This window comes from Macaca fascicularis, chromosome 6 (assembly GCF_037993035.2).
Source record: "Macaca fascicularis isolate 582-1 chromosome 6, T2T-MFA8v1.1".
Taxonomy (NCBI): Eukaryota; Metazoa; Chordata; class Mammalia; order Primates; family Cercopithecidae; genus Macaca; species Macaca fascicularis.
In genome coordinates, this window is record NC_088380.1 from 87,192,348 (window position 1) to 87,219,576 (window position 27,229).

General features: G+C 35.0%; 1 protein-coding gene and 1 pseudogene across 4 annotated transcripts in view; one reads left to right on the forward strand and one right to left on the reverse strand.

The window, feature by feature from the left end:
- Window positions 1-27,229, forward strand: part of XRCC4 (X-ray repair cross complementing 4) — a 289,569-nt gene that overhangs the window by 193,185 nt on the left and 69,155 nt on the right. The window lies entirely within an intron of this gene.
- On the reverse strand, window positions 18,880-19,618 carry LOC102120393 (coenzyme Q-binding protein COQ10 homolog B, mitochondrial pseudogene; annotated as a pseudogene).

Below are 27,229 nucleotides of genomic sequence, written 5' to 3' on the forward strand. Positions count from 1 at the left end.
TTCCTCAGGGACAGGAGAGCATTCCAGTTTTTCACATTTCAGAAAACTTTTCTTCTATTTTTCCTACCTTTTGATACTGCTTTTTAATTCTTGTTAAAAGTTATCAGATTGACTAGAAAACACTGATGTTTTGGTTTTTATTGCATCTTTTTAGATGTCAAAATTTTAAATGATCTAATGCTATTTTACTTAGTTTCTTTCTCTTTTTTTTTTTAACTGTACTTTCGAACTGCTTAATGTTGTCTAACTTTGAACTCTCAATAATAAAACTTTCTTTTTTTTTGTAACACAGGAAACTAGAAAATTGAAAACATACTGAAACTTATGTGGAGTGCTCACTGGGATAATAGATTAAATTGGCATCTGTGAGCAGTCCTGAGGTGCAGAATTGTACTGCTATTTTGCCTTTTTTTGGTAAATATAAATGCTTTTCCTTAAGGAATATTTTTAGATCTTTGAAGATTTCTCACTTTTAGTAAGACTCTGAAATCCTTGAATCTGGTATATATGGATAAATATTCATTAAAAAAATTTAGTGTGGCTAATCCATACAATATGATTATACTCAGGAAACACTTATCCTGTTCTGTCAGCTAGCATCAACACCAAGAGTTATTCAGCCTAACCATATGCTGTACATTCCTTGTTATTTACTATCTTGCATCACTTGAAATCTTTATTTGTAGGGTTGTTTGGTGTGTCTTTTTATTTCTGTAGATTAAAATGAACCAGCTGACAAAGGTTGCAGAAACTATGAAATTACTTTCATATTTATATATAGTGTTTTAATATCAGGTAAAATCCTGAGTGTAAGCAAGAACATTACAAAATTACTTTCTATAAATTTATAAAGGCACAATGTGTATCTAAATAAAATAGCACTATATTTGGCCTTTATTAGGGACCTAGTTTAAAATTTTATTGAAGTCATGCTTTATATATATTCAACATAATCACCATGAAACATTTTTCACTTAAATCTTTTGATTTAGGATCTATTATTTCTTCCAGCAGTCTACAAAAGATAATACCATAGTCCCTCCTTATCTATAGTTTTGTTTTCTGTGGTTTCAGTTACCCACAGTCAACCACAGTCTGAAAATATTAAATAGAAAATTCCAGAAACAAACAATTCATAAGTTTTATATCGTGTGCCATTCTAAGTAGCATGATGAAATCTCACATTGTCCCACTCTGTCCTGCTGGAGATGTGAGTCATCCCTTTATCCAGTGTATCCACACTTTATATACTATCTACCCATTAGTGACTTAGTAGCTATCTCAGTTTTGAGATGGAAAACACATAGTATATATAGGGCTTGATAGTATCTGTGGTTTCTGGCATCCACTGAGGGCTTGGAATGTATCCCCCTAAGATAACAGGGGAGTACTGTACAATAAGATCCTGCTCTGTTTGTATCAGTAAGTAAAGTAATCTATTAATAGCATTATATTGGTGTGACCTAAAGCCAGTTGTGTCCAGGTATACTAGATGGATTATTCTAACCAACTGATTAATTAATTAATTAGTTACGTATTTAACCAAATTGGATCTATTTCCCAGTCTTACTGAAATTAGCAGCCAGGTAATAAAATCAACCAACTAATAGAATATTCAAATTAAACAATTTAATTATTATGCCCTTCACAGTTTTCATTCTATAGCACTATATAAAAGATAGGTACCCTAGAAAGAGTGCCATATTGAAATAAGCTTGGAAATTGCTACATACCATAGCTCCCAGAGTCCCATGTGCCCCAACACCCAAAATTGGAGATTTATATTTTAAAGGCTCTCAGAAACCCCACAGTAAGTAATTCCTTTGACCTTGTTTAATTTCTCAAATGCCCTTAAGCTTGGCATCCACATGCAATCTGCCTCCACTCACAATAAAAGTCCAAGAGATCATATTTTGCAGGGTACTGATTTAGCATATGGACCCTCAAAATTATTGAATATCAAGGATTTTTTAAGATATAAGGACATTTCAGCCATAATTATAGAATGTAAGGCATTAAAATGAATTACTGGAAAAAAAATGTTGGTGTATTCCCCCTCCCAATCCTAGTACTTAGGAAACTTCCTCCTTGTCCCACTGATGGCCCAGTTGAGAGTAGTAGGGTTATTTTCTAGAGAATTTCAGTGATTGGAATACATAAAGACCCCTAAAAGGAGCAGTTTAGCATCATCTCAGCTACAGGATAAGACCATTAGAGTAGTTTAGGCCCAAAGTACAATAAATACTTGTAGAGTCTTTTTTTTTTTTTTTTTTTTTTTTCTTTTTGAGACAAAGTCTCGCTCTGTCACCCAGGCTGGAGTGCAGTGGCGTGATCTCAGCTCACTGCAAGCTCCGCCTCCCGGGTTCACGCCATTCTCCTGCCTCAGCCTCCCAAGTAGCTGGGACTACAGGCGCCCATCACCACGCCCAGCTAATTTTTTGTATTTTTAGTAGAGACGGGGTTTCACCATGTTAGCCAGCATGGTCTCCATCTCCTGACCTCGTGATCCGCCCATCTCGGCCTCCCAAAGTGCTGGGATTACAGGTGTGAGCCACTGCGCCCGGCCACTTGTAGAGTCTTTAGATATTTTTATGCAGTCTTTGTTTCTGCAGGCTAGCAAGTAAAAATATATAGATTAACATCTTTCATACTGAAGTCTCAAACATGATTTAGTCTTCTGTGTGATGTGTCTCTTCTGAAAACACAAATCTTGAACACATTGTTCAACAAACTGAGAAATTTTAAATTCTAACTTTTCACAGATACTGGATGCTCCTTGAATTGTAGTGAAGGAGTTTTAGCTATGTGTTCTGAATCAACCATTTGAGTGGCTCCTTTAAGTCATTGTGTAGATGCAGAATTTCAAGTGAATACTGGATGCCAAAACAACACACACACCTTAGAGTGAGTTTTTCATTTAATTATCTAGGACTACACAATCTTATCACAGTCTTGTGGCTGCAAGGGGCAGAAAAATATGCAGCATATGTCAGCCCAGTATTTCCCCACCTCCATAGAGTGCAGTGGAGTATTGCACAGCTGCCACTGATACGGTTTGTATAAGGTATTGCCTTCCTGAACCTACAAAAGCTCAGTTCTTTCTTTGTTGTGCCAGATGCTTACAGTATTATCCTTGAAGAAATTGCCCAATCCATGCACTTTTGTTTTGAGAAGTTATTATAAACATCAGAATTTTCATGGTTTCCTATTAAAGCTTTTCAGGGTCCTAAAGAGCTCATTTCCCCCCACGGTAACCCAGTTGCAGTCACATAGAATTTATGTGGCAATATTCACTCTTAATAAAGATTCTTCTTTTTAATGGAGTTTTGAAGAAAGTTATTTGTTTGCTTTCTGATATCTTCTTCCTATGTTTTTATTATTAATGTTATGAATTATAAAAATTAAAACAGTAAGGCCGGGTGCGGTGGCTCATGCCTGTAATCCCAGCACTTTGGGAGGCCCAGGTGGGCGGATCAGGAGGTTAGGAGATCGAGACCATCCTGACTAATACAGTGAAACCCCGTCTCTACTAAAATACAAAAAATTAGCCAGGCATGATGGTGGGCGCCTGTAGTCCGAGCTACTCGGGAGGCTGAGGCAGGAGAATGGCGTGAACCTGGGAGGCGGCGCTTGCAGTGAGCCAAGATCATGCCACTGCACTCCAGTCTGAGCGATAAAGCAAAACTCTGTCTCAACAACAACAACAAAAAAAAACAGTGAGGGGGTAAGAGTCTGCTATTAATTCATTTATTTTTTAATAAAATGAACTTTATTTGTTTCCCAATTATAAAAGCAGTTCATGCTCATTCCAGAAAAATCAGAAAACACACAGAAACAAAAGAATGAGCATATGGAAAACTCTGATCCCACTCACCAGGAGATGACCACCATTAAGACCTGGTACTCTGTGTCTTTGCAGATCCCTCTCTCTTCCACATTTCATTTACAAAACTAGGCGCACACCGGTTATGCTATAACCCACAACTTTTTTTTTCTTCCATTTAGCAATCAATATGGTGTAATGTGGGAGAAAAATAACATCTTTGGGAAACTATGTTTTAAAAGCAGTTGATTAATTTGAGATATGTAATAGTTTATATATAGAGTTACACATGGAATTACACATATATTACACATACGTGTACGTATGTTTTGCCAGAATTTCTCCAGGAAGGCTCTAACAATTTGTACCCTCACAACAGTGTTTGCCTTTTGGGTTTTTTATTTTTGTTGCTGTTTACCAATTCGTTTTAGAAATATATATAGAGAGGGAGATGAAATTGCATGTGCCAACTTAAAATGTGGTAGTTGACCATCCCGTCTTTTCAAAAATAATTTATTTTCATACCTTGATTCTTAAACATTGCTAACAATGTATTCAAAGTTTAAATCTCAGAGTATTTGAAAATTATTTTTTAATTTAGCTGGATAATATAATAATCAGATTCAAATATCTAATTTTTGTCCGTCTTTGGTACCTGAACTTTAGACTTTTTAAATGTCAAATTAGGTACATAAAATGAATGTTCAATTACTATATATTTACTCTGGTCATCATGAGCAAACCTCATTTTTTACACAACTTTAATTTTATCATAATGTTTATCTTAGTTGCAAAAGTAAACACGGTGGTGGTTTTAAAACGAGATAGGTTTTTATTAGCTTCACTCTATGTTTACCTAACTGGTCAGGCTGCAGCTCTCACTTTGCTTGCTGCATATTTTGATTAATGGCCCCTTGGCCTTGTTCCAGAGTATACTGATTATGGTCAGTGCACTTCAAAGATGATTTATTAATTGTGTTTGTGACCCAAAATAATTAAATAAAGATTGATCATATGCATTATTATAGATTTGCCAATAAAATCAACAGTCACACTTTAAGATAATGTTTGCCCGAAAGGATTTTTTAAATATACAAAAAGGACAATATTTTTTTTTAAATGTATTCTGTATTAAAAACAGATTTATGGCCTCTTAAAGCATGATTATTAAATGTATCATAGGCTTGGTCTTGTAAGTGCATGAATTGTAAGTTCTACTTTAACATAATTTCAAGATAATATGTTTCATTGGAGCTTACATAGGTGTTTTAAAAAAATATTTCCATGTTTACAACTCACCCTGGGAACAACCCTTACTACAATTCCCCCAGGCTATTACATACATTTAAATCTTAAATTACTGACAGACTCAGATGTCTGTTTAAAAAAAAAAAGTGTTTATAGGAGGCTTTTATAATCTTTCCAAGTTTTAAGTAAAGGAGATTTATCATATGTTTCATATATGTTATACTCCTGTCATTTGAAAGACTGTGATACATAAAATTTCTCTAAATTTGGCTTGATAATAGTATTGTTTCAGGCATTTTAAGCATTCTACCAACATAGAATAATGTGTAAATATTCACTGTACATGGCCAGCAAAGTTATTAATCAAAGGAAATGACTCCTTGCTTATAATTTGTGGTTCAGTATTAAAGGAAAAATAGGAGGTATTTTTTTTTGGTATACTTTACCCAAAATATACACTATAATGGTGAAATTCCATAACTTAAATCATCTAGTATGATATGTGACTCAATGTGAAGTATTTGGTCCGTAGTAAAACATTATGAAATAAAATAAAATATTTTATCCCACTAGAAGTGTAGACTGTTTCATGTTGTCTGAAAAGTATAAACTAGTTATGCCAAAATAAGAAGATATGAACACCAAAAGTAACAGATGTCAGCAAATGGAAGAAAGAAATCAGATATGAGAATAAAAAATAAACCTCAGAAATTAAAAATATATAATGATCCATTAGTATTATTCAAGGACTTTGTTTGTTTTTGGAAAATTTTTACTAAAGGACAAAAGCACAAACATGCTTTGTTTAAACATCATTATTCAAAAATACTTTTAGTAAAATTTTAGGACATAATATTTTGTTTAATTGAAAATCTTTTACAATAACCTTGTTTCTAAACAATTCCTAAAACTTATATCTCTAGATCAAATATGTATATGTTACTTTGTAAAATGTTATTTTTGTAATAAATGAAGATAAATTACCAGTGTATTAGATAAAGCAGTGTTATTATTACCACCATTATTGAATGTTTGTATGGAGTCACTTCTAGAAATACAGAATAAGAAGTTGATACAGCCTCTGTCTTTGTCTTTGTATATGAATAGAACAATGAAGGAGGAGTAATGAATAGCACACATATGTTGTTTGCTTTTGGGCCACATTTCATTTTCTGACAAACTATCTTTAATATGTATATGGCTAACTGTAATATGTCTAGATTGTGCCGAATTCCATAGTAGGTATGAAAGCTATGAAATTTCAGAGGAAGGAGAGTTGCTAATCTTTTTGGAGGTATATGGAATAAGGAGATAGGATAAAATCAGAGGAGACTGACCAGAAGGAAGTGTTCTTTGAGTCTGGCTTTGGAGTTGAATGTTGTTTCCAAAGGCGTAAACACCTGAGGAGGTGTTATTTGAGTTTGGCTTTGAAGATGAATGTTATTTCTAAAGGCATAAACTGAAAGAAAGAGAGTTGTAATTGAACCCAATCCACAGCATCCCCCTATTTCTTTTAGTAAGAGAACTCCTTTCCACCACCTGCTCTATCCACAGAGTTTAACAGTGCATATGCCTACCAACCTAGAGGCTACAATTCCGAGCCTCACTAGCAGTGATGGGTGGCCATGTTGCAAAGCCATTGCTAATGAGATATAAATGGAAATGATATGGACAATTTGGGGATCTTGCCCATAAAATGATTGGATATACATTCCTATGTCTCTTTCTTTCTTCTCAGCCATCTTAACATTTAAGGAAACCATGGTAGGAGATGGGAAAGCAAGATAGGAGGAATCATGGTCCCTGGACAGTCTCAGGGAGCAGGGCAGCATACCCACCATGGACCACCCAGCTACCTCTGGACTGTTGCATGAGAAAAAGAAATGTCTAGCTTGATCAAAGCCATGGTGGTGGTTTGTTTTTGTTTTGTTCTCTTTGTTAGAGAAATCTGGAATAGTCCCTTACTAAAAAGAAGGACTGTCCTGTCAGGGGAACAGCTTGTATAAAACAAATGCATGGAGAAAGAGTCTGAAAGATTGAGGACCAGTGCCTATATCATTTAGGTGCTTAGAAATATGAATAAAGCTGGCAAAGTAGGCAGAACATAGAGCACAAAGAGACTTAGATGCTAAACTTATTTATTTGGACTTCTTTTATGAATGCTACAGGGAACTGTTAAAAGGTTTTGAGTCAAATAGTGGCATAATGAACAGTGCTTTACAAAAATTTTCCTGGAAACCGTATATTGGATGGAAGGAAAGTTTATGGATTGGCAGTAAAGATAGGAGGATACTCTAGTAGTAATCCAGGAAGAGTTATCTGAAGAATAGTGACCGTAATTAGTGTAATAGTGAATGTGATTGGAAGGAACAGCAGGGATGAATTGAGAAACATTCGAGGTTGCTATCCTCTTACTACCAGAGATCTGGGAAGCCTCATCGGTTATTGAAAGCTATTTGGTAAACTTGGTCTTTACCAAATAAATCATCTCTCTTAATTTAGAAATCAGCCTACCACAAAAGATGGATAAACAAAACAAGTCATGGGGATTGACTTCTCAAAAGACTGGAAAAACTCCCTTTTCCATGCTGCTGTATTTATATACTCAAATATATAGATTGTGATGCGTTAATATTATATCATTTTACATCATTTCATTTATTTCACTATTGAACTTAATTGCACCTATAAGTAATTTATCAGCAAGCTTTCTTCAAATTGTGCTCTAAGAAGGGTTACTCAGGAAGGTGTATTGTAGCCTCTGAAAACCTTCCTTGTCATAGAGGTTCTTGTTTGCTCCAACCACAGGGAATATTTTCTCTGGACATGTGTTTTGATTGTGATCTGAAGGCATGGGGTTTCTCTTACTTGGGGATATATGATATTCTCCTTATGGAATACAGAGAAAATCAACTTTTTCACTGACACATTCTGTTATGGATATAGTGCTGATTTTAAAGAGTATTTTCCCTAGGACCATGATATATGATGTTCTAGAAATTTCCCAACTTTAGAGAATAAGATATGAATTGAACAAATCAATTTAGCAAACCAATGAAGTAATGAGACATTAATATAAAACCAAATGGACCTATATATCCCATTTCAAGGAAATCATGAAAATGATAATTTTCTATTTATTGAGGTTTATTTTGGGTTAAGCAATAAATGGCACCATATAAAACATAGAAACTGTTGGAGAACATTTTATCTGTTCTCAACTGCTATGTGGGCAAATAAGGCAGATGAAGATCTCAGTGTTCTCACTGAATAATAAGATGGTCTGTCAGGTCTCAAGTATATTTTTGGAGTCTTCCATTTAAGCTGTCAGGAACATACACCAATAACTTCCAGAAGAGGAAAACAAACCCGTCATAGGAATGAAAATTTGGCATTACACATTATCCTTAGACAATGGTTATAGGCCTCTGCCTTTTATCTCCACCTTAATATAGTAATGATGTACCTACTATGTGCCAAGCACTGTGTCCTATGCTGGGACTATAGCACCAAACGAAAGAGACCAGGTGCTTTCCCTCAAGGAGGATAGGATGTAATTTCAGAAACACACCAATAAATAATTGGTGTACAGTATGATAATGAAGCCACATGGTGTAATAGTTCTAAGTACATCTAGAATGCCCAATTAAAATGAATACTAGAGGGAGGCACAAATAACAAAGAAAAAAGTTGTTACTGTTTTTCATTAACCAAGGATGGGTGCACAGATAAGTAACTCTAGGTGAGAAAATATATTACATTTGATAGAGTTCAAAAAATAACCTGAAATTGGGAATTCGGTAAAAATAGACAGTTACAAAAAATAAAATATTATAAACTAGCATAACCTAACACATAGTAGATATTCAATAATTACCAAGTAAATGAAGTAACAAATGGACCTTTTGTATAATACAGGAAAGAAAATATTAAGTCGATCTAACCCAGCAGAGTCTTCCCCTTTTTGGAAAATGGTACTACATCTGTACTAGAGGTCCCCAACCTTTTTGGCATCAGGGACTGGTTTTGTGGAAGACAATTTTTCCATGGACCTGGGGTGGGTGGGGGGATGGTTTGGGGATGATTCAAGCACATTGCATTTAGTGTGCACTTTATTTCTTTATTTATTACATTGTAATATATAATGAAGTAATTATACAACTCACCATAATGTAGAATCAGTGGGAGTCCTGAGCTTATTTTCCTTTAACTGGATGGTCCCATTTGGGGGTGCTGGGAGACAGTGACAGATTATCAGGCATTAGATTCTCATAAGGAGAACACAACCTAGATCCCTCACATGCACAGTTCACAATAGGGTTTGTGCTCCCATGAGAATCTAATGCTGCTGCTGATCTAACAGGAGGTGGAGCTCAGGTGGTAATGTGAGTGATGGGAGGCAGCTGTAAATATAGATGAAGCTTACTTACTCACCCACCACTCATCTACTGCCATTCAGCCTGGTTCCTAATAGGCCATGGACCAGAGGTTGGGGATCACTGGGCTATACAGCAACTAAAGCCTGAAATTTAAGAGTTATCTTTAGCTTCTTGTTTTCTCTCACCCCTAGCTCTACTTCATTTGTCAGTCTCATACTTTATGCTTCTAAAATATCTTAGAATTTAATCTCATGTTTTCTATTTCTGCTGCCACTAACCTAGTCTAAGCTATGATCCTTTTGCATGCATGACTGTAACCTACTCCCTTTTTTCCCCATTTCTACTTCTCTGACCTCTAGACTGTTTTCCACATAGTGAACTTCTGAAAACACAAATTGGATTATATCTTTATACTTTTCCCTATGTCTCCAGACTTGCCATCCGTTTCCTAGAGTATTCCAGTGCGTTCCCATTGTACTTAGTCTTAACTCATTACCATAGGTTATGTACTCTGAATGATCTTCCCCCTGCATCATCCTGAAACAAATTGTGTGGTTTATTCATTTCTTTGGGAGAAAAAAAAAAGAAAAAAAAAATATATATATATATGTATGTTTGAGACAGATTCTCACTCTGTTGCCCAGGCTGGAGTGCAATGGCAAGATCTCGGCTCACTGCAATCTCTGCCTCCTGAGTTCAAGCGATTCTCCTGCCTCAGCCTCCTGAGTAGCTGGGACTACAGGTGCCTGCCACCATGCCCAGCTAATTTTTGTGTTTTTGTAAAGACGGTTTTGCCATATATTCAAAGACAGAGGGGGTTTTATTTAGCCCATTTAATCACCTACTAACTGAAATGCATTCCTGGATTGTCTTTCACAGTCACCGTGAACCTGATTGAAATTTTCTGCTGGTTAAAGTTACCTGAAATTTTGAAAATTCTTATTTCTCCTGATATTTATATTATTTTACTTAATTGCTTACTGCCTTTTGGCATCTTTTGAAATTTGAAAATTATTGTAATCCTGTCCTACATTTCAAATAATTTACAATGATAGGGAATTGAATTCAGTAACTCATTCTGAATGTTTGGAATATCATAGATTATTATATACTCTAAGAATCCTAAATTTATTACTAATTATACTCCTATTTGAATTACAAGCAATAAATGAAATAATGTCAATCTAAAATAGAATAAAGTCATTGTTTTTGTTTTGTTTTGTTTTGTCTACTTGTTTCACAAAAAATATTGGAATGGAATGTATTTATTATCTAATCCAAAATAATAATATATGGCACATAACCATTACATAAGTGCTTTGTGGGACAAAAAGGCATATTACTTTAAATGAAAGCCCATTTTACCTGGTAATGTCTACTCTTTCATCACAGTTTTGCCTTCTGTATTATATCAGATAAATCTACATTAAAGTCACTCATATAAAATAGAGTCATGTTGAGTACATAAAATGTGTACAAATGTATCATATTCTCTCTGTTCCCCTCTCCTACATAAAAAAGGGGGAGGGAAGAGAGAGAGGAAAGGGAACAATTTAAATAGTGCTGGGCATTCTAGTCCAGCATATGCCCAGGAGTAGAAATGAAATGGGAAACATATATCTCCTTTCCCTAGCTGTTTGAATTTCCGCTATCTTTCTATTATGTGAGCACTACATTTAAAGATAAACCTGTACATGCAACTAAACACAAGGCAACCATGTAACATTTTCTACTGCTTCATGGAAAACAAATAGCCATAAATCCCAAAATAGGAGGAAACCTGTTGATCCTGGGGTGCTGGACCAATTGAAATTTGTATAACATGCTGGACATTAGTATTTTCCTAAGGAATTTTTCAGGATAATTTGATTTTCACATTAAGACCTACAATTAGAACTCTATCACTAAATTAGATATAATTCTATTTAACTTGAAGACCATTTTATACTCTGTGTTTTTTCTTCTGCAAGCTAAAAGAGCCTAAGTTTGTAACATTCTTGTGTATAATATTGTTGTCACACATCAGTCTCTTAGTTGGATTTGCTTTTCACTTAATGCATATAATTTTCCAGTGTTCCATTAAACTCATGCCCCCCCCCCCCAAATCCTGTTTATATCTCAGACATGGTGTGCTCTTTACAGAAAATAATGGGCTACTACACTTCTGTTAGTGTGGGGTGTTCCCTTGTTGTTACACCTTTTTTTAAAATTATTATGTATTATACTTTAAGTTCTGGGGTACATGTTCAGAGCATGCAGGTTTGGTACATCGGTATACATGTGCCATGGTGGTTTGTCACACTCATCAAGCTGTCATCTAGGTGTTACGCTCCATATGCATTAGGTATTTGTCCTAATGCTCTCCCTTCTCTTTCCCCCCACCCCCCAACAGGCTGTGGTATGTGATGTTCCCCTCCCAGTTTTTATGTGTTCTCATTGCTTAACTCCCACTTATGAGTCAGAACATGCAGTGTTTGGTTTTTTGTTCTTGTGTTAGTTTGCTGAAAATGATGGTTTCCAGCTTCATCCATGTCCCTGCAAAGGACATTAACTCCTTCTTTTTTTGTGGCTGCATAGTATTCCATGGTGTATATGTGCCACATTTTCTGTATCCATTCTATCATTGATGGGCATTTGGGTTGGTTCCAAGTCTTTGCTATTGTAAATAGAGTTGCAATAAATGTACATGTGCATGTGTCTTTATAGTAGAATGATTTATAATCCTTTGGGTATATACCCAGTAATGGTATTGCTAGGTCAAATGGTATTTCTGGTTCTAGATCCTTGAGGAATCACCACACTGTCTTCCACAATGTTTGAACTAATTTACACTCCCACCAACAGTGTAAAAGCATTCCTATTCCTCCACATACTCTCCAACATCTGTTGTTTCCTGTCTTTTTAATGATCACCATGCTTACTGGCGTGAGATGGTATCTCATTGTGGTTTTGATTTGTATTTCTCTGATGATGATGCGCTTTTTTTCCTATGTTTGTTGGCCACATAAATGTCTTGTTTTGAGAAGTGTCTGTTCATATCCTTTGCCTACTTTTTGATGGAGTTGTTTTTTTCTTGTAAATTTGTTTAAGTTCCTTTCAGATTCTGGATATTAGACCTTTGTCAAATGGATAGATTGCAAAAATTTTCTCCCATTCTGTGGGTTGCCTGTTCACTCTGATGATAGTTTATTTTGCTGTCCAGAAGCTCTTTAGTTTAATTAGATCCCATTTGTTAATTTTGGCTTTTGTTGCAATTGCTTTTGGTATTTTAGTCATAAAGTCTTTGCCTACGTCCTGAATGGTATTGCCTAGATTTTCTTCTAGAGTTTTTATAGTTTTAGGTTTGACGTTTAAGTCTTTTAATCCATCTTGAGTTGATTTTGGTATAAGGTGTAAGGAAGGGGTCCAGTTTCAGTTTTCTGCATATGGCTATCCAGTTTTCCCAGCTCCATTTATTAAATAGGGCATGCTTTCCCCCTTGCTTGTTTTTGTTAAATTTGTCACAGATCACATGGTTGTAGATGTGTGATGTTATTTCTGAGGCCTCTGTTCTGTTCCATTGGTCTATGTATCTCTTTTGGTGCCAGTACCATGCTGTTTTGGTTACTGTAGCCTTGTAGTATAGTTAGCAGTCAGGTAGCGTGATGCCTCCAGCCTTGTTCTTTTTGCTTAGGATCGTCTTGGTTATATGGGCTCTTTTTTTTCTGTTGTTCCATGTGGCCATTACACCTTTTATTCCTGAGTTATCACTGCTTTTCTAGTTGTAGATGCTGCTGCTCCTGTGTCAGGACTCACCACTATGTGAGCAAGCTACTTAATGAGTCTACGTCTCAATATTATAATTTATAAAATGGGAATAACAATACCTACCTCGTTAAAATTAAACAGATGACAATTATATTATGCCAGGCACATGATAAATGTTCAATATTGGTAAATGCCTCAACTCTTGTTCTTGTTCATTTTGTTTTCTCTTTCCAGTACTGAACTGTCTAGGTTTGAATGTAAATGTCTTCCAAGTCAGGTTAATTACTTGTGGAAAAATTACACTACAAAAGCATTTGTCTTTGTTATGTTTGATAATTTATAATCTGATGATTTTTATAGTCTGAAATTCCAGAATAATTACAAAGTATCAAGTGTTGTGTTATGTAACTTTTTTACCTTCCCTGCTCATGCCATGTACTTTGTGTATTTTGAAATCATAAGCATCTTTTCAACAAATATTTGCTGAGTACCTAATGTGAGCCAGACAGTGACTTAGGCACAGAAGAAAGAATACATGGTGGTGAGCAAAACAGCTGAGATGATGTTTTAGTCGTGTGATACAAGTGAAAAAGAATAAATAAACATGGACACACTGTAAAATAATAAAGAAATATGCAGATAATTAAGGTGATGCAAAAGATAGTGATGAGGTGGTTCTTTTTTATATAGAATGGTCAGGACATTGGCATTTCAGCTGAGCCTAAATGACAAGCAGACTTCCTGCAAAGATTGAAAGAAAGGTAATGCAAAGGCCCTTGGGCGAGCAAATCCATTGTATTGAAGGAGTAGAAATATGTAGTGGAAATGAGAGGGAGTGGTATGCGATGTATGTATCAATGAAATAAGCCTCAAGGGTCAATGGTCTTTAAATTTTATTCAAAGTATAAGGGTAAATTTTAAGGGCAATGACATTGACTGATGTTTGTTTTTAAAAGATTGCTATTAAAAGTATGTGTAAAATGGATTTGGAAGTAGGGAGTTATCACTGTGTGGCAAATGGATTTGGATGTAGGGAGCTTGTGATCACAGACAGATCAGTTAGGAGGTTTTAACAGTAGTCCAAGTGGAAGTCAGTCTTAGAGTAGGCTAATAGAGGACCTAGTGAAGAATTCTTAGATCATGTATATGTTTTAGCAGTAAAGTTCCCAAGACTTGCTAGTAGGTTTGGTTTAGAATAAGGGAGAGAGAGGAATCAGAAGGATTCCTATGTTTTAGCTTGACAAACTGGGTAAATGGCGCAGCTTTCAGACATGGGAAGAACTGAGAAAGAAACAGCTTTGCAGTTCGTAAAAATAGATGGTTCTGTTTTGGCTAGGTTAGGTTTTAGAAATTTAACAGACATCACAGCAGAGATATCAAGATATATATGAATCTAGAATTCCTGCGATAAGTGAGGTATGGAGATAAAGATTGGAGAGTCCTAGACATTTTGGATTTATGAACGTGATTTTAAAGTGAGCACAGACAGCATAAGTGGCTGTTTTTCTTCAACAATGTGTGGATGGTTCCTAATGTGTAGATTTACACAGCAAATACAATGAAAGTAAAGAAAGGGATTATTGTGGTGTCAGATTTACATGCATGATTCTTTAATGCATCGTAGCATTTGTGGAAAAATGAATACAGTTGGTCTTTGAATAACTATTTTGTTGATTATACCTGGATTTGATACCCAGGTGATTCCTTCCTGGTCTCTTAACTCAATTTTAGTATGATCCCAGAACTGGATTTAAATACAGACAGTCCCTGATTTACAATGGCTTGACTTAGGATTTTTTGACTTTATGATGGTGCAAAAGCAATATACATTCAGTAGAAACTCTACCTTGAATTTGAATTTTGGTCTTTTCCTGGACTGGCGATATGTGGTACAATACTTTCTCAAGATGCTGAGCCAAATCATCTAACACAGAGCCTATTTTAATAATGAAGTGTTGAATAACTCATGTATTTTATTGAATACTGTACTGAAAGTGCTCTGAGCATGTCTAAGATAGGTTAGGCTAAGCCATGATGTTTGGTAGATGATATGGTTTCAATACTTGTTTCTTCCAAAATCCACGATAACATTTAATCCCAAATGTGTCAGTATTGAGAGGTGGGACCTTTAAGAGGTGATTGGGTTGTGAGGGCTTTACCTTCATGAAGGGATTAATCCATTCATTTATTAATGGATTCATCATTCATGGATTAATGCATTAATGGGTTATCATGGGAATGAGGCTGATGGCTTTATAAGAAGAAGAAGAGAAATCTGAGCTGGCATGCTCTGCCCCCTTGCCATGTGGTGCCCTGAACAATCTCAGGATTCTACAGAGGCTTCACCCATAAGAATGGTCTCTCCAGATGTGGCCCCTCAACCTTAGACTTCCCAGGATCCAGAACTTTAATAAAGAAATTCCTTTTCTTTATAAGTTACCATTTCCTATTTAATATACCCAACCTAGTGTCTTTGTGTGTTTTCTATTGCTTATAACAGAATCTTGTTAGAATTTGTTGCTTATAATAGAATCTTGTTATAATTTTTTACTTAGAACATTTTCAATTTGTGATGGTTTTATTAGGATGTAACCCATCATAAGTGAAGGAGCATCTATATATTTAGTATTAGAGGAAAGTTCTAAGAGGACATAATTAATTTACTTAAATCACACTTTATATTGAACTCATCTATCTATGTAGAATCAGTGAATCAAAAGAATTTGTTGGGAGCCTTTCAAGTTGTAGATTCTGATTTCATAGTTTAGTCAGGCAGAGAAAACAAAGATATGTGAAACCATAATAGAGCAATTATTTGGGTAACTGTGATAGTCATTAGTTCTGTTCACCAAATATTTCCAGCTCTCTGCCTTCTGGGCACATGATGAAATTGCAGTTCACAGCTATCATTGAGTAAGACTATATTAGTTCTTGCCAGCAAGTTTTGATTAAAAGTGACATGTGTGACTTCTGAGCCAGAGAACTTTCTTCTGCCATAGCAACTGGCAAAGTTGGTGGCTGCCCTGTCATCCTGGATCCTGGAGTAAAGAGACAGCACGGAGTGGAGCCCTCAGGCCGCCCACGATGGACATACAACAGAATGAAAAATTAAAGCTTTGTCATTTCAATCCACTGAGATGTTGGGGTATTAGTTACTGTATATAACCTGACCTATTCCAACTGATAGTTAGAACTATAGCATATTTTTAGCACCATCATACTCCTGTGTCCATTTAAAAATAAGAAACCATAAGACAACATTGGTTGAAAGTTTAAAATCATTACCATGAAGTGAATATTGACACCTTCACTGTAAGCAGTATAGTCAGAATCGTTGTTTAGCTACCTTGTTACAAATTTATAAGTATGTAACACATCTCTAAATGTTATAATCTGGGAATTTTTTTTTTTCTGTCTGTACCAGTGTGATTGTCTAGTACAGAAACTTTAGGATAGCTATACATTTTTTGATGTTTTTGCAAAAATAATTTAATATCTTGTTTAATAAAAATACAGCATTTTCATTTAATATCATGTTTAATAAAGAAAACAATATCTTGTTTAATAAAGCATTTAATATTTTGTTTAATAAAGAAAAATACATCATTTTCAAGCAGGTAGTAGGAGTAGATTTTATTATTTACAGAGCTGTTCAACAAATGCTCTTTTATAAGCTCATCAATTTACCAGACAAATGGAGTCAAGCTCCCATCCAGAGGTTAAGAGAGAAAACACTCAGAGGTTTCACATCACTTCACCCCACCTAATGACTTCACTTTCCATTTGACTTGTTGTCTGGCTCAGTTAATTATTGAACTAAAAAAATGTATTAACCAAATTGAAGCAGTAGTCTTCACTCCCACTAAATATGCAGAGATTAACCACAATGCAGATGGTCTGGAAACATAAATTAATTTTAGTCATAGAATTTTTGAGGTAGAAATATAGTAAGAAAGACTTTTCTTTACTAAATATATCAATATTTATGAAAAGTGATATATCTTTTATTTTGATATTAGATATATCAAAATTGATATATCTAAACATATCAATATATCAAAAAGTGATAAAATAAGACAGATATCATTAAGTAGTGATATCTGTCTTAGTCCATTTTTACTGCAATAATAAAACACCATAGTCTGGGTCATTTATAGATAAATAGAAATTTACTTCTCATAGTTCTGAAGGCTGAAAAGTCTAAGATCAAGGTTCTGGCATTGTGTCTCATGAGGGCTTTCTTGCTGCATCCTCACAAAGTTAAAAAGGACAAATGCTATGTCTTCCCATGATGGAAGGCAGCAGCGCAAAAAAGGGCCTAAACTAATTTTCTCCAGCCCCTTTTTTAACTGTACAAAAAATAAATAAGTTAACATTATTAAGTTACTACTTAAGTCCTTGTGTTGTTTTTTAAAAACAATCAGTTTGAGGCCAGTTGTGGTGGCTCATGCCTGTAATCCTAGCACTTCAGGAGGCTGAGGCAGGTGGATTACCTGAGCTCAGGAGTTTGAGACCAGCCTGGGCAACATGGTGAAACCCTGTCTCTACTAAAATACAAAAGAAATCAGCTGGGCATGGTGGCATGTGCCTGTAATCCCAGCTACTTGGGAGGCTGAGGCAGGAGAATTGCTTGAACCTGGGAGGCAGAGGTTGCAGTGAGCCAAGATCACGCCACTCCACTCCGCCTAGGCAGCCGAGCAAAACTCCGTCTCTTAAAAAAAAAAAAAAGATATATGTGTATTATATATAATATATATTTTATATATTATATATTTTATATTTGTATATATATTATATTTAGTATATATTTTATATATGCTATATATTATATAGTATATATGTTTTATATATTATATATAGTATGTATATTTTATATGTATATCAGTTTGAAACACATTATTGAAAGTGAATACACACAATAAATTGAAAAATAGGGATGCGTAGTGCTGGATACATACCAATTAACTTATCTTCATCTGTTGCCTGCTGTTGTAGACAAAATTTGACACACAATTAGCATATTGACAGAGCAGCCAGAATACGTAGGAGAAGTGGCAAACTACTAGAAATGTAGCTTAAAGCTCTGAATCAATCACCAGAAATACTAAAATTAAACTTAAAAAAAATTCACTGTTTATCTGGGGGCTAACCACACTGTGGCACTGAATTATCTACTACTCACAAAACAATTTTTAAAATATCAAAAGTGCCAGAGAACCTTCATTAACACTGTTTTTAAGTCAAAGTTTTTACTTTAAATATATGATGATTACTCAAATACCCTAAGCCATATGGCGGGCCCTATCACAATAAGTTACAAATAGTCTGAATTTAATAACTTAAGTGTGATATGGTTGCTTTAATACATACTGTGTGAATATCTTAATTAACCTCTTTCAGGTAAGGTGATAATTAAAAGATTTAAATTTACAGTTTCAATTTCTGCTCAGAAGAATGATGTCAGTATTCTAGCAATAGTGATGGCATCCCATTATTGTAAATGCAGAACATGATAATGTCTGCATAAGTGAATCTATAGTCTGTGTGCAAGTTTTCAGTGGTGCAAGTTTATAACCAAAGCTGGGTTTAACAAATGCTTTCTGACTTCTGAAAACATAAAAATGCTTGCTAAAATGAACAAACTAAAGTTAAAAGTCAGTGACACCAGTTGTTTTTTCCCATTTATGCATGATGAACTTCATGAAGCATTAACTCCTGAGGTATATTTGTTTCTGGATCATACAGCTTACATGCTCTTCTTTCAAAGGCAGCTACCATCTGCTTTACAACTTCATCGAAAAGCAATGTGGCAAACTGAGAGTGTAGAAGAGATTGAAATTCAAAAGAAATTGAAAAATTAGAGGTACACATTTTTTAGTAGCCTGGAAGATCTGGGCTAAAACACCAGTCTCCAAATGATTGAGAAGTTTCCCATCAGTACAGGATGCCTTTCCGAAATGAGATTTCACCAAGGTTACTACTGATGTGTACTGCCCCAACACAGGTGGAAACCCAATTTCTAATTGTGTTTTGCAATACGCAGATCTCTGATACTACATCTGATATTTTACACCAAGGAATGAAATGCTTGTAATCCTCTATTCCTGATACTACATCATGCACTCCCTGCATGTTTCCTGAATGTCTTATAATTGTTCTTTCTGAATATTCTTTCCTTTTGTTTATTAATGGTGCCGCGATTTTGAAGAAAGTTCTTGCACATGTCTCCTTAGGCAAAACTGAGGTATGCAGTAGAAGAGTTCTGCTCATCAGTATACCACAGGAAGCTAAATATCTGACATTCTGCCCAGGCCCCTGCACTGGAGCCCACACTCTGACCACTGTAGCCGACTTCAGATGGCATCCCAAGGCCACCCTTCTCAAGGCTGTCTGACCAGTCCAAGCTGCCATGATAGACTCCTCTCCAGCCCTTTTATAAGACACGAATCCATTCATAAGGGCAGAGCCGTCATGACTTAATTACTTCTCCCAAAAGGCCCCACTTCTTAATATCACCTCATTGGGGATTAAGCTTCAACATGAATTTTAGAGGGTCACCATCATTCAAACCATATCAATCTGCTTATCTGTTGTTTAGTTGCAAACTGGCATAGAAAGCCAAATGAAGTATGAGGGACTTTATTCATGGTCAATGTATATGCCCACTGTGTATCTCATCAGGATTTCTCTATATATCCTCTTTCCTGGAGTTTCTTTTAGTGCAAGGTTTACCTACACTACATGATAGCTATAGGAAAAAATCCTGGTATTTCAAGCTAATGTTTGTGAAGAACATCCCCTGTATCTTATGACTTGCAAAATAAATAGCATTACACTCAAAAGACATCTTGCAATATTGGTATAGTTAGTTATAAGAATATCAAGCAATATAAGGTAGGAGACCTGGGTTCAGGTTTCAACTGTGTAATTTCGTAAACCATATGACTTTTTAACCTCTTTCAACTCTGTCTTCTTCTTTCCATGCCTCCTTCACTGCTTTGATTTAAGCCCTTCTTACATAGCTCCCTTTCAGACTTGACTCCAATACAGCTGCCAGAGTGATCCTTCTAAGATGTTAATCAGTGTCAAGTCTTTTTAATGAGTCCCTACGGTTCTCAAGATAAAGTTCAAACCCCTGAGTTTAGTATACACAGGCTTTCATGAGCTGCGCTTTCCCTAACTCCCTAGTCCTAAGATTGTAAAGTGAGACAGGCTGTTAGCAAAATGCAGCTCACATATGTGTTTGGTCGAGTTTGCACTGGTGGTTGTTTTTTTTGTTTTTTTGCTTTTTTTTAATTTTGTACCATCATTAATTTAAAAATTGAAACCTTTCATGGCTTTGGAAACTAGAAGATATTCCCTCACATGGTGGCAATTGGCTATACTGACTGTTCTCTTTAGAATGGACATTCACTCTTACATTTACTACAGTTTCCACCCACAAAGTTTTACCCCCTTATGTAACTTGTGGGCAATTTGCATTTGCCTCTGGCCCCATCTCTAACCACTTTTTTATGTTCATCATTTATATCACTGAACTGTGCCAAGTTCCTCCAATGTTGTCTGATTACCCTTGCCTGGAATTCTCTTCTGCCCTTTTCATTTCTGTCTCACTAAAAGTGCCAAGTAACAAAGGTATTCCCCCCAAAGGGCACTATCTGCTTTTGATTAGCCACCTTCTTATAGAAGCTGACTGCTTGACAGATCATTGTCCAAGGACAACAAAAGGCTCATCCAGTAGGCACCCAATGGCATTTAACAGGAAGGAAGTATTGATGCTTCAAGGAGGACATTTATTTAGCCTTAATACTAACCTATTTGGCATCATAAGTAAGAGAAAGAAAAGATGAAGAAATATGTCAGAAATAGATTCTGATTCGAATGCTACAATTGGGGTTAGTTACCATTAAATAACAGAATGGAAAATGGATGACTCCTGTGGCAAATGGTTTGGGGAGAGACAATGTCAAAGTTGCTTGGCATGACAATGAGTGCCTTAAAACCATTTGGCCTAGAAGTTTCACCTGCAAGAATTGGTCCAAGGAAAATAACCATGAATGTACACAAAGAACTGAATGATATTTATAATAGCAAAAAAGAAGAAGCAATTTAAATGTCCAGCATTAGAAAATATGTTAAGTCATTAGTTTTAAGACAGTACTTCTTAAAGTATAGGATTCCATAGGTGTATGTTGACAACCATGTAAGAAAAGCCCCAGGCTCTTCATCACTACTTCAATCAGAGTAGTTTCAGTTTTATGTGTTTATACATTAAGGTTCCATGTGAGACTTTGTTTAGAAAAAAAAATCTGATCATAAAAATACAAATTTGAAAACCCTTGGACTCTATAAATTCTAGTAACTTATACAACAATATATATTTGGAAACATGTATGTTAGCAGCTCAGGTAATCTTTGGGTAGTGACTTTTTTTTTTTTTTTTTTTTTTTTTGGTTTTTGCTTGGATTTGTCTGTGTTTTCCATATTGTCTACAGCGAACATGGTACTTCTATAACCAGACCAAAAAAAAAAAAAAAAAAAAAAGATGTTGCAAAAAAAAAAAAGATGTTGCAAAAAAAAAAAAAGGAATTGACAACAAATAGGCCACAAGCCACTGAAAATTTTCCAGCTTACCATTTTTGGCACTCAAATAATAGGTTTGTAAAGCTGCTGTAGTTATGAAATTTTCCCCCTAAGTATCATAGGTTATAAAGAATGTTGGAGATACAGTTCAACACCCTCATTTTACATTTGAAGAAACTATGTCCAAAATGTTTCACTTTGTTGAAGCTAGAGCTTGGACCTTGTGGTCTTCTGATTCCATTGCTTTTTCTGCTATCCACCTAATTTAGAAAATGGATATTCATAATTCTCATTTCTTCCATTTATATCTACCTACCTAGTTGGAGCATTAACATTGTGTTACTACTTTTTCCTATGAGTGAAAATCAGTATTTTTGAGGTGCCAGTGATCCAAATTTCTCTGTTTAAAAAAATTTGTCACAAACTAGGACATTAAAACAGGTCCAAAAGCTGTCATATAACTAATTGTTCTGATTTACACAATCGGAGTTTTATAATTGACTTTATTCCACTAATTCATTAAATGTGTATGTTTAGTCAAATTTATAATTTGGAATTGAACTAAACTGACTCCAAATATTCTTACTGTTTTCATTCTCTCTTGGCATCTACAAGGAAGACATTAAGTACATGTTCCATGTGCCCCACCTTCCTTCTCAGACATGAATGTACTTGTGAAGCACTCTGTCTTGTATTTCAGGGTCTTAACTCATCTCCGAGTTATCTTACTATGATCACATTGATCTAACCCCCAAAGTAATGGCTTTGTGTAATATTTTCTATGTATGTATGTATGTCAGGACTTTCCCATGGTTCCTTCTCATTTTAATGTTGAGAAGTGAAAACTGGGTATCCAGTCAAGCTTGGAGAGTCTGAAGAAATAGTATGAGGTAATGTGTTTCAAATAAAGGAAATTGAGAAGATTCATAAACATAAGTCACTTCCCAAAAGCCTTCTACCAACCCAGAGCAAAAAAAAAAAAAGTGAATAATTCATGATGAAAGGTAATCAAATACATAAAATACATAGAGATTTTTAAGGTGAAGTTGATATAGTTTGTTATTGATGATTCTATTCATGAAAAAACTTAGAAAAGAGGGACTTTGTAGAGCACTCTTTTCATTTGACATGTAATTATTCTGGTAAAAAGTGAAATCAATATGCCCAATAACATATCAGATCTATAACCAACCACACGATATTGTGCCTTAACTCAGTGACTAAGAATGTTTTTAACCATTTTCTCTAAGAATCCTAATGTTTTAATTTACTTAAAATGTAAATCAGATGTGTATCTCATAGAAAACATTTTTCTTAAAAGAATTGTAATTAAAACTGAAATCATTCATAAAGTTATTTTTACCAAAATAATTCTTTTGAACATCACATGTAAGAGATTTGGGGTGAATTTTTAAATATTTTTAAATGTCATAGTTTTATAACCTCTTCTGATTTAGTCATTCTCATTGTTTTCATGCACTTGGGCTGTGGTTCATTTACTCTAGGATTGAGCATAGAAGCTCATGGATGTAAAAATGGAATTTGATTTGTAAACAATCAATTTAATAACTTGAATTTGCATGTAAATATATTTTCTCATGATTAATCCTTTGTTGACATAATATGTCAATGTTTCCAAGGAAGCATTCACATTTAGGGATAACTATGCTAGTAGCTAAAAATTTCAATATAGAAATATTATTGTGACACCTCTTAGTTAAAGTTTTAAGTTAAATACTTATAGTATATGCTATTAGAATAGCACTACTTGATTATTTTCTAGATAATATTTAAGAATAATATTTTATGTATATATTAAACAGTACAGCTTTCAAAGCACACACGGAGATTACTTCATTTAGTTTTCACATATACCCTGTGAAAGACAGAAATGAGGAAGATTATTTAAAAATTAGGATAGTGAGATTAGTGACAGAGTCAAAATTTCATGGCTGTTATTTGATAGGGCAGGCCTAGAACCCGACGCTTGCACAGGATTATTTCTACTAATCTTTTAACCTCTATACATGAAGGTGTGTATGCTAGAATTGTTTATAGCTTAATAAAAAGCAAGTTGCAGAATTGTACATATGTTATAAAGCAAATAATATAAACAAAAAATACCAAATATTTTCCATTGTTACCTAAATAAATTTGTAGAAAGGTTACATATAAACTATTAAGATTGGTTATCTCTGGGGTATGTGGGGCTGGAATTGACACTGAGGGGTGTTTCAAAGGGGATTCTAGCCTTATCTGAAATACAATCTAAATATATTTCTGTATGGCTTGTGAAGTTAAAAATTTTTCATTTAACTTTAAGGAATGTACAGGTACACTGTGAGAGTTACTGAACTATACCAGGAAGGAGTGGGAATGGACAGAGAGGTAAATGGAAGAGTTGCTGCTGTTTCATGAATAAAAACAGGTCATTACACTGTCTTTGGAATCCCTATGTAATTTTTTTGTCTTGTTTTAACCTACTGGTTGGCAGAAATAAAGGAATCAAAAGATCATCTTTTCACAATCATTCTAATATGTTCATAGTTTTGGGAAATATTCAGCAAAGATTAACTGGCCATGGTGGCATATTGTGCAACAAATTAATATCAGTCGGGGGGGTTGTTTGTTTCATTGACAATAGCACTGGTAAATTAAAAGTAATAAATTCAGTTGAAAACCACGTGTAATTCTGAGTCGTATATGTTCTGATCCCATTGGTAACTCCTTTGGGCTTTGTTCAGCGGGGTGGAGGCATGGTTCATGATTCCCTCCACTGTCACTTCACCCTCCTGGAATGTAGTAACTGATTTTCAAAAGCTGAAACCATGACTTTTCACAGGAGCTTGTTATTCCTTTTTTCAAAGTTCGTTTGAATCAGAAGTGGGATTAGTCTAAGATATCCCCTGTGCTTGGCATGTGTTTCTTTAGAGAAGCTAGCTGATCCAGCCCTTAATTCCTGGTTAGTAAGATAATAGACATAGCTGGGTGAGGTTCTAAAGATGGAATAATTTGGCACAACACATCTCTGACTGAAATCTAAATGTGTCTCTTGAGACCAATGGACTGAATTGGTCTGTCTGCGTAAATTTTACTTTCCTTTCTCAATTAATCAACTTCATGTCTGAAGTGTCTAAAAGAAGCTCTTCTCTGACTTTTCTGGCTCACACATTCACTTTTCTGTCTGACAGCTTGTCACCTTTATTCTAGGCCCAAAGCATCCAACAAGTAGTTTTTGCCCTTGGCTCTCTGATATGATTTTACAAAATGTACACTTTATAATCCAGGAAATCCTCTGCATTCATGATAGCCATAACAGTGATGGCAGTAATAAGAGCAGCTAACACTTATTTAGCCCCATCTGATTATGGGGACTGGCAAGTCTGAAATATGTATTGCAAGCAGGCTGGCTGGAAAGTCAAATAGGAGTTAATGCTGCAGTCTTGAAGCAGAATTTCTTCTCTTGGAAACCTCAGTTTTTGCCCTTAAGGCCTTTCAACTGATTGGATGAAGCCCACCGTATTTTTTAGGGTAATATCCCTTACTGAAAGTCAACTGATTGAATATATTAACTACATCAGCAGAATAGTTCATAGGAACACCTAGAATAATGTTTTATTGAATAACTAGGTACTCTTACCTAGCCAGTTGACACATAAAACTAACTATCACAAGCTAGGAACACAGAGTACATGAGAAGATTGAGAAGGAATGTTGAGAGAGGTGGACAGTGGAGGGTTATTGCAATAATGCGGATAACTGACGATGTGCACCTAGACTAAAGTTGTTGAGGACTAGATGAAAATTATGGGACAAATCTAAACAATGTGAAAGAGGTAGAGTTGACAGTATCTGATGACCATTTGGACAAATAATGTAATCAGTAGTAGGAGACTGCCACCAATAATAAATTCATTGACCGTCAATTTTCTAGTCTGGCCTGTGAAGCATTAAGATTCGTGTATGTTGCGTATCTAGGATTTGTTAGGCATACTGCCTCGGTGTAAGGACACAGAGTTTTTGAATGACTCTTCTCCAGCCCATTCTCCTGCCCTCTTACCCTGCCTTTTCACATCAACATATTCTTAGATAGGAAATTGAAAAAGAAGGGCATAAATTTTGAAAAGATCCATTAGTAGGCTTGTCATTCTGCCCATTCATAACGTTTCAGGGACAATATGAGAAAAGAAAAGAAACATCTTTTGTACAAAACCATTGGCTGCAGCTTAGCCATCTTGGCTTACAAACAGTCTAAAACCCAATATCCTAGTGTAACAGAATAGCACAGCTTTCTGTGCCTTATTTCACACGTGTTAATGTGAAGGAAAAAAATAAAGCAAGTTAATTTTATTAATGTTGATATTTGACTCTGCCAGCCAGAAAAGTTACCATTTTATAATTTACAATAGTTTTATATTTACATTATAAAGGATTCAGAATGGAGATGGAGAGAGGTATATAGAAATCTAATCATAAACTCCTCATGATACATTTCCATCCATATAATATTCAAAAGACTGGAATTGCTTTCAATGTTTTGACCATCTGTATAGTGTTAAGTTCCTCCCTAAAATGTGTAATTTTCTTATTTGAATATGTTTTAAATGAATGAATAAATGCATGTCATATATTCATCTTTTTTCAAAAAAACAAGTTTTTTGGTTTGTTGATTTTCTCAATTGTTTTCGATTTTATTGATTTCTGCCCTAATATTTATTATTTCTTTTCTTCTGCTTGCTGCAGGCTTAAACTGCTCTTCTTTCACTAGTTTACTAAGATGAAAGTGTAGGTTATTGTAGACCTTAGACCTTCTTTTCAAATATATGCATTTAAGGCTATAAATTTCCTCTCTAAGCACTGCTTTTGTGGCATCTCACACAGTTTGCTTACTTGCATTCTAATTTTCATTTACTTCAAAATATTTTTAAATTTTTCTTGTCTTCTTGAGCCATATGTTCAGAAGTATATTAATCTCCCAATATTTTGGGATTTTTCTGCTATCTTTCTATTATTGATTTCTAGTTTCATTTTCATTGTGGTTTAAGAACATACTTTTTATTATTTCTATTCTTCTTAATGTGCTAAAGTGTTTTTTATGGCACAGAATGTGGTCTGTCTCTGAATGTTCTATGTGAACTTGAGAAGAATATGTATCATGCAGGTGTTGGATGGAAGATTCTATAAATGCCAATTAATCAAGTTTATTGATAATGCTATTCAGGACAACTATATCCTTTCTGATTTTCTGCCTACTTGATCTATCAGTTACAGAAAGCAGGATGTTGAAGCCTCCAACTCTAATAATGCATTTGTCTTATTCACCTTTCAGTTCTATCAGTTTTGCCTCGTGTATTTTGACATGCTTGTTAGTTGCATACAGGCTTAGGATTATTATGTCTTCTTGTCTATTATGTCTTTTTTGCCTGAAACAGTCTTTATTTCTCCTTCA